Raw genomic sequence first — 11,701 nt, forward strand, 5'->3', positions numbered from 1 at the left:
CGTATCTTGCTTTTTTCAGACGTTCCCTGTGCGGATTCTGGTTTTCCCGGCCGCGATTGGTTCCGCACACGGACATATTCCCGTTCTTTATCCAGGCAGATTGGCATTCTTCTTGAGTGGCGTTTTCTTTCATTTGCTTGAATAGTTTTTTATTCCCTGATATAAGGTTTTCATCTAGGTATATTTTGGATTCCACCTTCTTTAGTTGGCGTTTCCTTTAACCCATTCATCTCATGTGAGTTGTGGGGAAAAGCCTATCAGAATTGGGAGGCGTTTTTCAGTGTAATCCCCGTCGGTAGCTGCTACCAGGTCGGTTCCAGAAAGGCAAGGTAATTCGACGTCGCTGGCGAAATTGTTTAATGTTTCCAGGAGATCTTCATTTACGTGCTGGGCCCAGCCGTGCACTTTTTAGACTGTCCCTTCTGCTGTAAGGGTTAAATCCGTCTAAGCAAGTTCTGTTTCACTTTAACAAGTTCACCCCACCGGGGTGGCGCAGTGTTTACGGCACTCGACTCCTCTGCCTAGGGATTCGGGATCAAATCCCGGCCGCGGCGGCCGCTTTTCGGTGGATGCGAAAAGCAAGGCGCCCGTGTCCTATGCGATGACAGTGCATGTTAAGAACCCCAAGTGGCTGACCTTTCCGGAGCCCTCCACTACGGCGTCTCCCATAACCTAAGTCGCTTTAGGACGTTGGACCCCACAAACCAAAGCAAATAACGAAGCGAAACTTTAACAAGTTCTTGCTTCTCTAGCACCTTTGCCTCAACGTTTTTCACGTGCTCTCTGAAAATATACATTTACGCTTTGCTAATTCAGCTGTGTGGAACTTCCATCAAATATCAGGATCAGGTTTTGTATATCTTGCTCGATTGATTCTGCCGTCATCTTTATTACATGAATTGCGTGCGCGTTGTATACACGTTAGCTTAAGGTCTACGTCAGTGAATGTTTATTTCGTCCATTTCGCTCGAGTTCCCAGCACTCCGATCGCTTCGTGTTTCAAAGGTTTCGCTCGTCTGGCATTTCCAGGTTTTTTCTTTTTCGACACTTCTTCGTTGCCGTTTGAGCACGTGCCGACGCAAGAGCTGCAGTGACATTCCAAGAACGATAAAAGTACATTGTCATCAGGAAGCGATTCATACACGTGCCTGACATTATCCTGCATGACGATCTCAATCTAGGAGAGTTGGTTCATGTCAGAAGGAAATAAAAGCTGAGAAAGAAAGAGAACACTACACGAGGCTGACAAAAAGTGTCTTTATTATGACGCAGATGAAAATATAAAAATGGAAGGGAGAGGGTGAGGAGAGGTTTGCACACAGACAAACAAACACTCTGCTGTCGCGATAGAACATATGCATTCGACGTCACTGAATAAGAGCGAGGTAACAAAAAGGAAACGCGTAAACGCAGAGGGTGTAAAGTGCCAACCCGAAAGAAATAAAACAGCTAAAATTACTTGCGAATCTACGTCAGTAATGATTTACCTTACCCCCCAACATGCCTCAGTCAAAAAAATATTACAGCGCTATAATGTACAAAATCGCCCCAAAGTATTCCTGTTCTTTTCCGGTGAGAGCAACAGGAGCGGTGCTGATTGATGATTTCATCTAATGTTTTTAATCACAGCTATTTCCAGCACTTAACGTGTTAACTTCTCGCTCTTTCTGTCCAAGAAGATAGACCCATACAGCTGCAGGATACATTCAATGGGCTTGCACTGCTAGCAGCAGTGAGGCAAGTGCCTTTCCGACGCGTTGTTGGCATTGTTACGAGTCAGCCTTATCTGGGCTTCTTCCTAGTGTTAGTCACATTCGCTTGCATGAAACACCTTTTTTGAGGCGCATAAAAAAAAACCCCATCACCCCAAATCTTGCGGTTCTCTTCGTTCGGTTAATTGTGGGGAGTGTGTGTGTGTGTGTGTGCGTGGGGTGGTGGTGGTGGTGGGGGGGGGGGGTAACCACAATACGCGCGCGTGATCCCATGTCCAAGGAAAAGCTGCTGCTGGCTTTTAACTTCTGCAGCACCGTTTCACAGAGAGATGAGCATTGCAGGAAAATTGACGTCTGAGTGGAGAAACGTTCTTTCGTTTGGTGTTCACACGAACGCTCAAGGTCCGAAGACAACGTCGCAGTTTCTACCCCTCCCTTAACAATTTATTCGTACGGTAACAACTGCTTCCTAGCCCGTGCTTGATGCCTCCAGCAGATATCCTCAGCGCAAAACTTCGACACCAAATTGAGGGAACGAATACTGTGTTCCGGGGCCCGATCATCGAAATTCGCCTTCCCCTGGCGGCGCCATATTGTCTTTCTGATTGGCTCTGAAAAGAGTCACGTGCTTCAAACTTGTGGCGCGAAACCATCAGTTGAGGCAAGCACTTTTTGCTGGTACGTCAAAATGACGTAGCCGTGAAAATTGATTTTAACCGGAGCTATTCTTGTTGCCTGGATGACAAGTACGAATGATTTCGGAGTGGAAACAAAGTTACTGATGGTGGTTTGGAGAACACTTACGCTCGATTAACCAATGTGATGAAAACCCTAGTGAAAATCCCCTATGAGGAACAATAACCTCATACAGATTTCTCATATTAAACTCATACAAAACTCGTACAGGCCTCCTATAATCTCATATAAATATCATTCAGCATATGAGAATCATACGAGCTTGTATGAGATTTGAATGAGTTTGGTACGAAAAATCTGTATGAGGTTATTGTGACTCATTCGTTTTTTTCGCTAGGGAATAATGGCATACTGGGAAGGATCAGATGCTCAAATTTGATTGGCTGGAGCTGTGTCACGTGAAACACGTGATACGCAAACATATTTTGACGCGTCATGACGTAACTTATGTGCCGCCATTACCGAAAATGCTGCAGTTTGGCCGCCATAATTTTGTCGAGTGGCGAGGTACCCGAATAGAAAGTTTACAAAAGTGGAAGCCATATTTTGTCACCCGCGGTGACAAAATATGGCTGCCACCGCGGGTTGCCAGACCTACCTATGTAAACCCTCTATTCGGGTGCCTCGCCACTAGGCGAAATTATGGCGTCCATCCGTTCGCTTTGGTTCGCTTCGTGTCCGTCCGTAAGCGCCCGCCGTTCTGTCCGCGCTTTTCACGTTGTAACCTAGTGTGTTGTGCTTGGACCTCTCTTCTGTCCCTGGTGGTGTCTGCTAGCGACTCCAAGAAGTGTATTTTGACAGCCTAGGCGTAGCGGGGCCCGCCGGCCGCGCTGCTGAGCGCAGTTACACACTGCTCTACGAGTCGTGCATGGGCCCCTCGTCGATCCGCGCAGGCTCATCCCTATCTAGGTACAGTATCCAGAGTTTTGTAATGTGCGGAATTTTTTTTTGTCTGTGTGCCTTTGCTATTTACTTGAACGACTATGAGAGATGATCGCGAGTTTGTTTGCTTGGTTTGCGCATTACCGTCGCACATCCCACTGGTAGATACTTGTTGGTGAAATGAACGAGGATGCAATTTATTTCGAGATGAAAGAATCATGCGTAATTTGAAGTAAGTTGGAATGGCGCTTAGCACTTTCCTGCCTATGCCGTCGACGCATTAGTTGGCATGGGTCTCGGAAATAATCGGGGGCTGCGTAAAAAAAAAAAAATGTGTCGTGGTAATTTCTGCTTACAGTGTGTGAAGATTGAATGGTGTGCGATAGGCGATGATGAGTTAATAAAATATGCATAAAAAAATGTGTCACGGTAATTTCTGTTTCCAGTGAGTGTAGATTGAATGGTGTGCGATAGGCGATGATGAGTTAATAAAATATTTGCAATTAATTGATCGATTTATGAAATAAAGTAAAAAAAGAAAAAAATGGAAATTGAGGGTTTAAAGGTGTCAAAATGCTAGAATGAAAAACCAGTGCTTGGTGATGCTAACGAGGAGAATTTAGAATGTGTAATTGATTAATTGAAATAATTGAAGAATGCGTTCAGAGGTGTCAAATTACTCAGAGTGGAAAGGCGATTGTTGCTGACCCTGAGTATTGGTGTATAAAAATATAAAACATTAAATAAAATAAAGAAGCAAATGATAGAAATATAAAATAAATAAAAGCTAAACATTTAAAACGTGAAGAAAGAAAATATTGTATGTGTGTGAAGAGACGCTATCGCGTCATACCCTTAACGGCGGAGCTTAAGTGTCCCCCTAATTTTTCTTACTCTAAATCTGAAATAAATCTGACTTTACGAACACAGCCAGTTGCACCAAGCACAGACACTTCGCAGTAATGTGAGCTAACTTTTCAAAATTATTTTCGTTTCAGCCGAGTTCCTCTTCCTCCGAGTTCCTGGAAGCTTACTATGACAACGCTTTCATATGAGATTAAGGCTTCAAATGTCTATTATCTGACAGGGGGCATAAAGAAGAAATCGGCATAATTACAAAATCAACTGAATTTCAGGTGGCCGTCAATTAGCGAACCATCTGGTGACTCGACAAAACACACAAAAGTGAAGCGCACGCTTCGTTATTCTATCGGCCGCGCTGGCAGGTATGAAGGCACAGAATGCAAACCTGAACTGCGCGCTCTGGACGCGGACCGAACTTCGCATGCATTATCACTTGATAACATCTTTTGAAACGGGCTGGACGTGAGCATATTACAACACACTAGTGGGATATCATCCTTTCCTGCTTTACTAGACACCGCGGGTTTGGCAGCGGCTTTTGCAGCATGAAACACGCACCTCGGGCACACTAGAAAGCCGTATTGCTCTCTGCACCAAGCACTACCAGTTCGTACGACTGTGAAAAGTAGTTTCGGTAATCATGCCCTTGTCTTAAATCAAATACACAATGGTAAATGCAACCTACGTATAAAAGGTTTCAAAGTTTGCTGTACATGCATTGCTCCTTCTCCCGTGTCCTCCATCGAAGCATATACGCTATCCTTCAAGTTAACAAGGCTCCATAGCACGCAAAACAACCTTGCTGTTTTAGGTGATAGCACGTTCTGTGAGCTAGCTCCTAGTCAGAGGGACGTGAAGTAATGCTTTACATGATGCAAGTGACACTTGTAAAGCCGATTAGGATTGCAAACGAGTGGTCGCATACACGCGTATACCTTGATTCCGTGCGCGTCTACGACGGTGCGCTGCCTGTAGAAGGGTACGCAACAACATGCTGGCATCATTCCGAATAGAGCTTGGTGCAAGCAGCGACTGCTGTGATGTTAAAAAATGAAACAATCGCTTGTGATCATTCCAATGCACCTTGCGGAGCAAGCACGGGTTCTACGAAGGCGCGCTTTGACAGCGTACTCGATGGGAGGCGTGGGCGGACTGAACAAAACATGGCCGCCGAGCACAGTTTCTGTCTCTTTCACTAGATGGCGCTAACTTTAGTAAAGCTCTATTATGCTAATGAGTCTATGGCTATGGCTATAGTGCCTAGATACTATGGCGACACGCAAGCTGATTTATGCAGCTGTTTGCCTACCGTAGTTTCTTAGCTTGTTATTAAAAGTAAAAGGATATCTTTATATAAAAGTAAAAGGATATCTTTATAGACACGTTGCATGGCTTTTTAAAGGGACACTAAAGACAGCCAAAGATGGTATGAAAATCTAATAAACTACATTTGGTGACACTGTCGCCGCATATCCGGCAGCAAAAAATCGAATAATTGCTGAAATATTGCGATAAGAAGTTGAGGTTTTTTCTTGTTCCCGCCGGTCGAATTCAAACTGTGGCCTCCAACTACGTAGTTGGAGTTGAGTGACGCACACTATGACGTAAGCGGAGACTCCGGGATAGCTGGCGAGCCGGCGCGGCCCGCGGTGTCGCATCCCTCAAGGGCCAACTTGGCAACAGCGTACTCGCAATGACGGCCTCAGCCGAAATAAATAAAACGATGAAGACAGTAATTTACCGAGCGATGGGCCCATAAAGGAAGAAAAAAAAAAACATAAAGCGCTTGTAATGCACAATACTTTACATGTTTCTCAAGCTTTTGCGCTCCTTCTTGCACTGTGTATAAACAAACCGAGCCCTCGGTCATCGCAACGCTTCCTGACATGTTTACATACAAATAAGATTTAGTTACCAGCAAGATAGTGTCCTCGCTGCTGCGCTTGTCAGTTTTGAAGCTTCGTCGCACTTTTTTCCTTCAAGGTTTGTGCTACAGCTCCGTGTTCAGCGAAAATTACGTCCACGGTAGCAGAACATGACCGAAGTGCCGGCGCCACTACATTTGCCAGCGCTGTGAAATTCCACAGGTTAAAATGGATCCAGTGCACAATATAGTGCGCATAGGCATCCAGAACATTAGTTGCAAGACGGGAGAGCAGGCAGCAGGTGCCGATGATCAAGAAGTTGTAATTTTTATACCGGCAGCAGAAACACTTTATTGTAAATGGGGCCATGACATAAAAACTAGAAATATTTCCAACTTTCTCGTGCCGCGGCGTAGCCGAGCGGTTCGCGCCGAAGGTTACGGAGCAAGAAGTAGCGAGTTCGACTCGTGTCTTACCGCTTCTGGCATTTTGTTTTTTTTTTACGAATCGATTTTTTTTTAACTTTTTGTAATGTATTTCTGGTGCTTCGTTATTTTTAGTTTTTACTTTTTACCCGAGGCCCTTTTTTCGCCGGGCGAAGAGCGCAATATATCGACGCTCTCCTTGGTATGAGCGGCAAGTATGCCCCTTTTGTTTACGACGCCTGCAAATAGCACGTTGAAGGTCTTGTTGACGCAGTATATGTTGGTCAGATGTATCATGATTTAGTGAACAATTGAATGATAATGCGTTTTTCCTTCGGTACTTAGCATATGTATGCTTTTCGTGGCGTACGTAGCTGCAGTCAAGCGGTCAGGTCGCAGTCGAAGCGGCAACGGCGGCGATATGTTGGCGCAGAAGTGTGAACGAAGGAGTGTGCCGGCGGTAGCGGATTTCGCTCGCTCGTGCCTCCGAATGCTCAAATGGGAACCATCAAGGCGCATCTGCTGCTCCAAGCTCGTAATTCAGGCGCTGCAGGTTCAAACAAACTATCCGAGTGCGCACGAAATGCCTGAGCCGAAACATAACCAAAACTGAAGTGGGCGCCTGTGGCGCCTCCAAGTATATTTTTGTATTTGCCTTGCAACGTTCACGTTGTCTTTTCGCCGTCGTTTACGTATGATAAAAGCGTGTTATCATGTTTGAGAAAAAACGTACTACCGCATTCAAACATACAACGTAATTCGCATTTGTCAGCCTCCGGGATCCCTAGCGCGTCACGTGATTTGTAGTTGCGAGCCTCGGCCGTTTGGCTGTGGTGGCGATACCTGTATTTCTGTTATTCTTCTTTACTACCTTATAACAACTCTGTTTTCAGTAAGAGTGGTCTTTTTGTAATCAGGAACTGGCATTCTATCGATGCAAACCCACTTCCTTTCTCTCTTTAGTGTCCCTTTAAACGCAATAGAAGGGCGAAATATGAGCGCGTATAAAAAACGGACGCTTGAGACCATCTCTAATGGTGTCAGAAGCGTGCGGCCGCGTGACGGCGCTAACTACTTTCTTATCTCAAACCCTTTCTTCCTATGGTAAGAAATCATTGGTCTGCGCAGTTATGATAACCCAGCAATGGCGGAGGCCATGGAGAGAGGTACGCGTATGAGTGGTCTTCGTGCCGTTCGTCGTTTGCAAGTGGTGATGGAGGATTTGCTGCAGCGCAGCAGTGCTGTCAAATTGTCTTTAAAGATAGCTCGTCAGTACAGTCATCAGACGAGGAGTGTAGTGCGGTGGCTCTGCAAACTCCGAGGCGTGAATTGCCCTGCGCTCGGAGTGTTGAACTATTGAGCTGCTGGTGTTTCGGGTGCGATCGCCAGCGGTGAACGCCTGTGATGTTGGATGGCACGAAATGTATTCGTGCGGCCGAGCAACGAGCTCCCGGAATGTGTCGGCCTACTGGATGGGTGTCGACCAGCAAGGCAACGCAGTCAATCTGCTGGAAATGGTGCAGCGCGTCGAGCATCACAGAGGTAAGTGCACTAGGAAAACCTGCAAAGGTGACTGTTCATACAGCGCCATTCGCATTCAAGTTGCACGCAGGCGGGAAATGACTGAAGATTAAAGGAATAGTCTCAGGACGCATGCGGCGAATCCGATATTTTTAATCAGCAATTTACGTTGCTTTTAGCTGCCTATTTCTACGACGCATTATAATTTTCTACAACTTCTCTACACTGCACGAACTTAAAAAAAAATGCTGTGTGTGCTCGAATTGTCAAGAGAGAGCGAGAGAGAGAAAAAAAAAAACTTTATTTGTCAGCGATTAGTATTTGGCTTGGACTGCATTCAGCTGCTCCAGGTGGCCGGCAGTCCTGTCAGCGACCTCTTGAGCTCATGCCGAGGCCCGGGACTGGATGTCTGGGTCCCGGCTGGCGAGAACAGCTTCCCAGTGTTCCAGCGAGGGAAATGGCACTAAATCTGCCGGAGGCGGATCCTCCGCGCAGTCCCAGATTATGTAGTCTAAGGTGGCAGGCTCGCCGCTCAGTTGGCAGTACGGATTTACTATATCGGGAAAGATCTTGGCATAACTCCAAGGGTTTGGCTGCGACCGCGTTTGCAGCCACCGCCACGTGGTAGCCTGGTCTCGGCTGAGCGAAGCGTGCGGAGGAGGAAAGCTCGCCCTGAGCTCTTTGTAGTAAGTGGTAATGGCCTGGTAGGCATCCTGAGTTTCACTCCGTCGGGCACCCGCGTCAGAGATCCCCTCACCAGCTCGGCTGACAAAACCTCGAGCATATTGATGAGCGGCCTCGCTCCCCGGGTCGCCCGAGTGAGCCGGGACCCATACGAGATCCAATACGTTCCTATTTTTTGGCAAAACACTAAGAATTTGAAATGCAGTGGCGGTGATACGACTCCTGGCGATGTTGCGAAGGGCCGTTTTGGAATCACTGAGAATAATGCTGGTTCCGTTTTGAACAATTCCTAGGGCTATTGCGGCCTTTTCTGCCTTTTCTACTCGGCCCGTGACCACCGTAGCTGCTACCCTGTGGGAGATGCTCACCGCGCTCACAGCGAAAGCCTCCTTTCCTGTAATGCTGTATTTTGCCGCATCGACATACACGGCACTATCATACCTTTGATACTTTTTGCCTAACTCTCGACTACTGTTCCCAAGGACGCGGGATCGAATCCCGGCCTCGGCGGCAGCTTTTCGATGGAGGCGAAAAGCAAGGCGCCCGTGTGCTGTGCGATGTCAGTGCACGTTAAAGAACCCCAGGTGGTCGAAATTTCCGGAGTCCTCCACTACGGCGTCTCTCATAGCCTGAGTTGCTTTGGGACGTTAAACCCCACAAACCAACAAACCAACCTTTTGCCTAACATCTTCGCCCTGGCCCTCCTCCGACGTTCGTGGCGATCCGCTTGCATGTTCTTGGGGTGTGGTTTAACCCGAATGCGTTCACGCATCACTACCAGCAAGATCACCTGGCTTGAAGGGTCCTCGCTCCTTATGCCTAAGCTTCTCAGGATACGCAGCCCCGCCTCAGTTTGCCTGAGCCGTTGCTCTTGCGATGTTAATTATGCCTCAATGAGCTCTTCGAGGGTGTTGTGGACCCCTAGTGATAGTAGTCTCGCGATGGACATGTTTCTGGGGAGACCGAGAGCCGCTTTATATGCCTGCCTTATCAGGCAATTCAATTTTTCACTATCGGCCTTTTTGAGGTCTAGGTAGGGGGTTGCATACACGAGCCGACCGACTGAGGACAAAAGCCTGAACGAGCCGACATGCATTGCGCTCTCCCATACCTTGTCGCGTAGTCGCCACGCGCTTAATTAGCCGTATGGTCTGTTGGATCGAGGTCGACAACCTTTCCAGCATTACCTTGTTGCACCTGTTAGATTGTATAAACATCCCAAGCACCCTTATCGTTCCTACCTCCGGTATTTCGTTTCCCTGGATTTCTATCTGTATCATGTTCGGCTTTGTTTTGCAAATCCTTCCGTTGTTACGGATCACCAACAACTCCGACTTCTGTGGGGAGCATTCCAGTCCTATCCAATGGGCGTGGGCGTCTACGACGTCTGCCGCCTCTTGTAGGGCTTACTCGATTTGCCCGTCTGATCCCTGACTCGTCCAAATTGTGACGTCATCAGCGTATAGGGTGTGTCTAATACCGTGTATAGCGTCAAGCTTTTTAGGGAGCGTGATAAGCGCAGTGTTGAATAGAAAAGGGGATAACACTGACCCCTGCGGCGTGCCCCTGTTTCCGAGCAGTATGCGTTCCGACTTAAGTTCCCCTATGGTAAGCTCTGAAGTCCTGTTGGACAAAAAATCTCTTATATAGTCGTAGGTGTGTCGCCCTATGTTTAGTTCCGAGAGGTTGGACAGTATAGCCTCGTGGGAGACGTTATCAAACGTTTTCTTCAAATCCAACCCCAGGATGGCCCGCGTGCTGTGACCGTTTCCCGAGTCTATGATTTCTCTAGAGAGTTGAAGCATCACGTCCTGCGTGGACAGATGGCCTAAATCCGATAATTGTGTGCGGCATGAGGCGATGGGTTTCTACGTAGTTCTGCAAACGCGTGAGAAACACGTGCTCCATGAGCTTACACAGGCACGACGTAAGGGAAATAGGTCAAAGGTTTTCGATATTGAGCTTTTTGCCGGGTTTAGGTATAAAAGTGACTCTTGCATGTTTCCATGCCGGTGGAAGGTTTCCCTCTTTCCAGCACTTGTTCATATATTCTGTTAAAGCCTGGACCGAATCATCATCCAGATTTCTAAGGATTTTGTTAGTTATTCCGTCCGGCCCCGCCGCCGAAGTCGTCCGGAGTTTCTCCATCGCAGCTATCACCGCCGTGGTGGCGATATCCGCGACTAGTGCCTCATTCTCCGCCCCAATATATCGAGGGGGTGCATTTCCATCTAGTGTCGTGTTGAGGTATTTACCCTTCAAGTCCTCTAGTAGCTCTTCGCCCGTCCCATCGTACTGGTGTACTACCTGGTTCAAGCGCGTCCGAGCCGCGGACTTTGTCGGGTCTAGAAGGTGCCGCAACCGAAGCCACGATTCATTTCCCAGTTGCCCATTTAACCCGTCACATATCTGCCTCCCCTGTTGCCTGTTGAGCTCATTGGCCTGATCTTCAATCTCCCTTTTCAATTTGGAAATGCGGAGTCTGAGCTTCTTATTGTGCTTGGTCAACTTCCACGTGGCCAAAAGAGACGCGTGCACCTCCCACATGTGCATGAGCCTTTGTCTACCGCGGGATGTTTTCGGTGGTGTCCACCTCTCCGGTGGTACGCTCAGCGTCTTGCTTAAGATCGTTTATCCAGGCATTCAAATCGGAAATTGCACTGCCTGTCCGCGCTTCCCTCATTTTTCGGGAATCTATCCCAGTCGGTTATTCTTGCCGAAGGCGTTTTGCGTTTGTGCTGCGCCGTGTAAAAGGTACCTGAGATCACATAGTGGTCGCTGCCTAATGGTACTCCCGTATTCAGCCATTCAGTCCTCCAAACGTTCCTCGTCAATGTGAAGTCGGGGCTCGTGTCTTTACTAACGCTATTGCCTATACGGGTCGGTTATTGTGTGTCGTTCAAGAAGGTTAGACCTAGGTCTTGAATGATTTCCCATAGTTTCGTTCCTTTCGGGTCGCCTTTGAGATATCCCCACGCTGGATGGCGCGCGTTAAAGTCGCCAACAACGACAAGCTGCGCCTTAGCCACAGGCTTTGTCACTCGCCTGAGGA

This window comes from Amblyomma maculatum, chromosome 2 (assembly GCF_055883805.1).
Source record: "Amblyomma maculatum isolate TAMU_Amacu chromosome 2, ASM5588380v1, whole genome shotgun sequence".
Lineage (NCBI taxonomy): Eukaryota > Metazoa > Arthropoda > Arachnida > Ixodida > Ixodidae > Amblyomma > Amblyomma maculatum.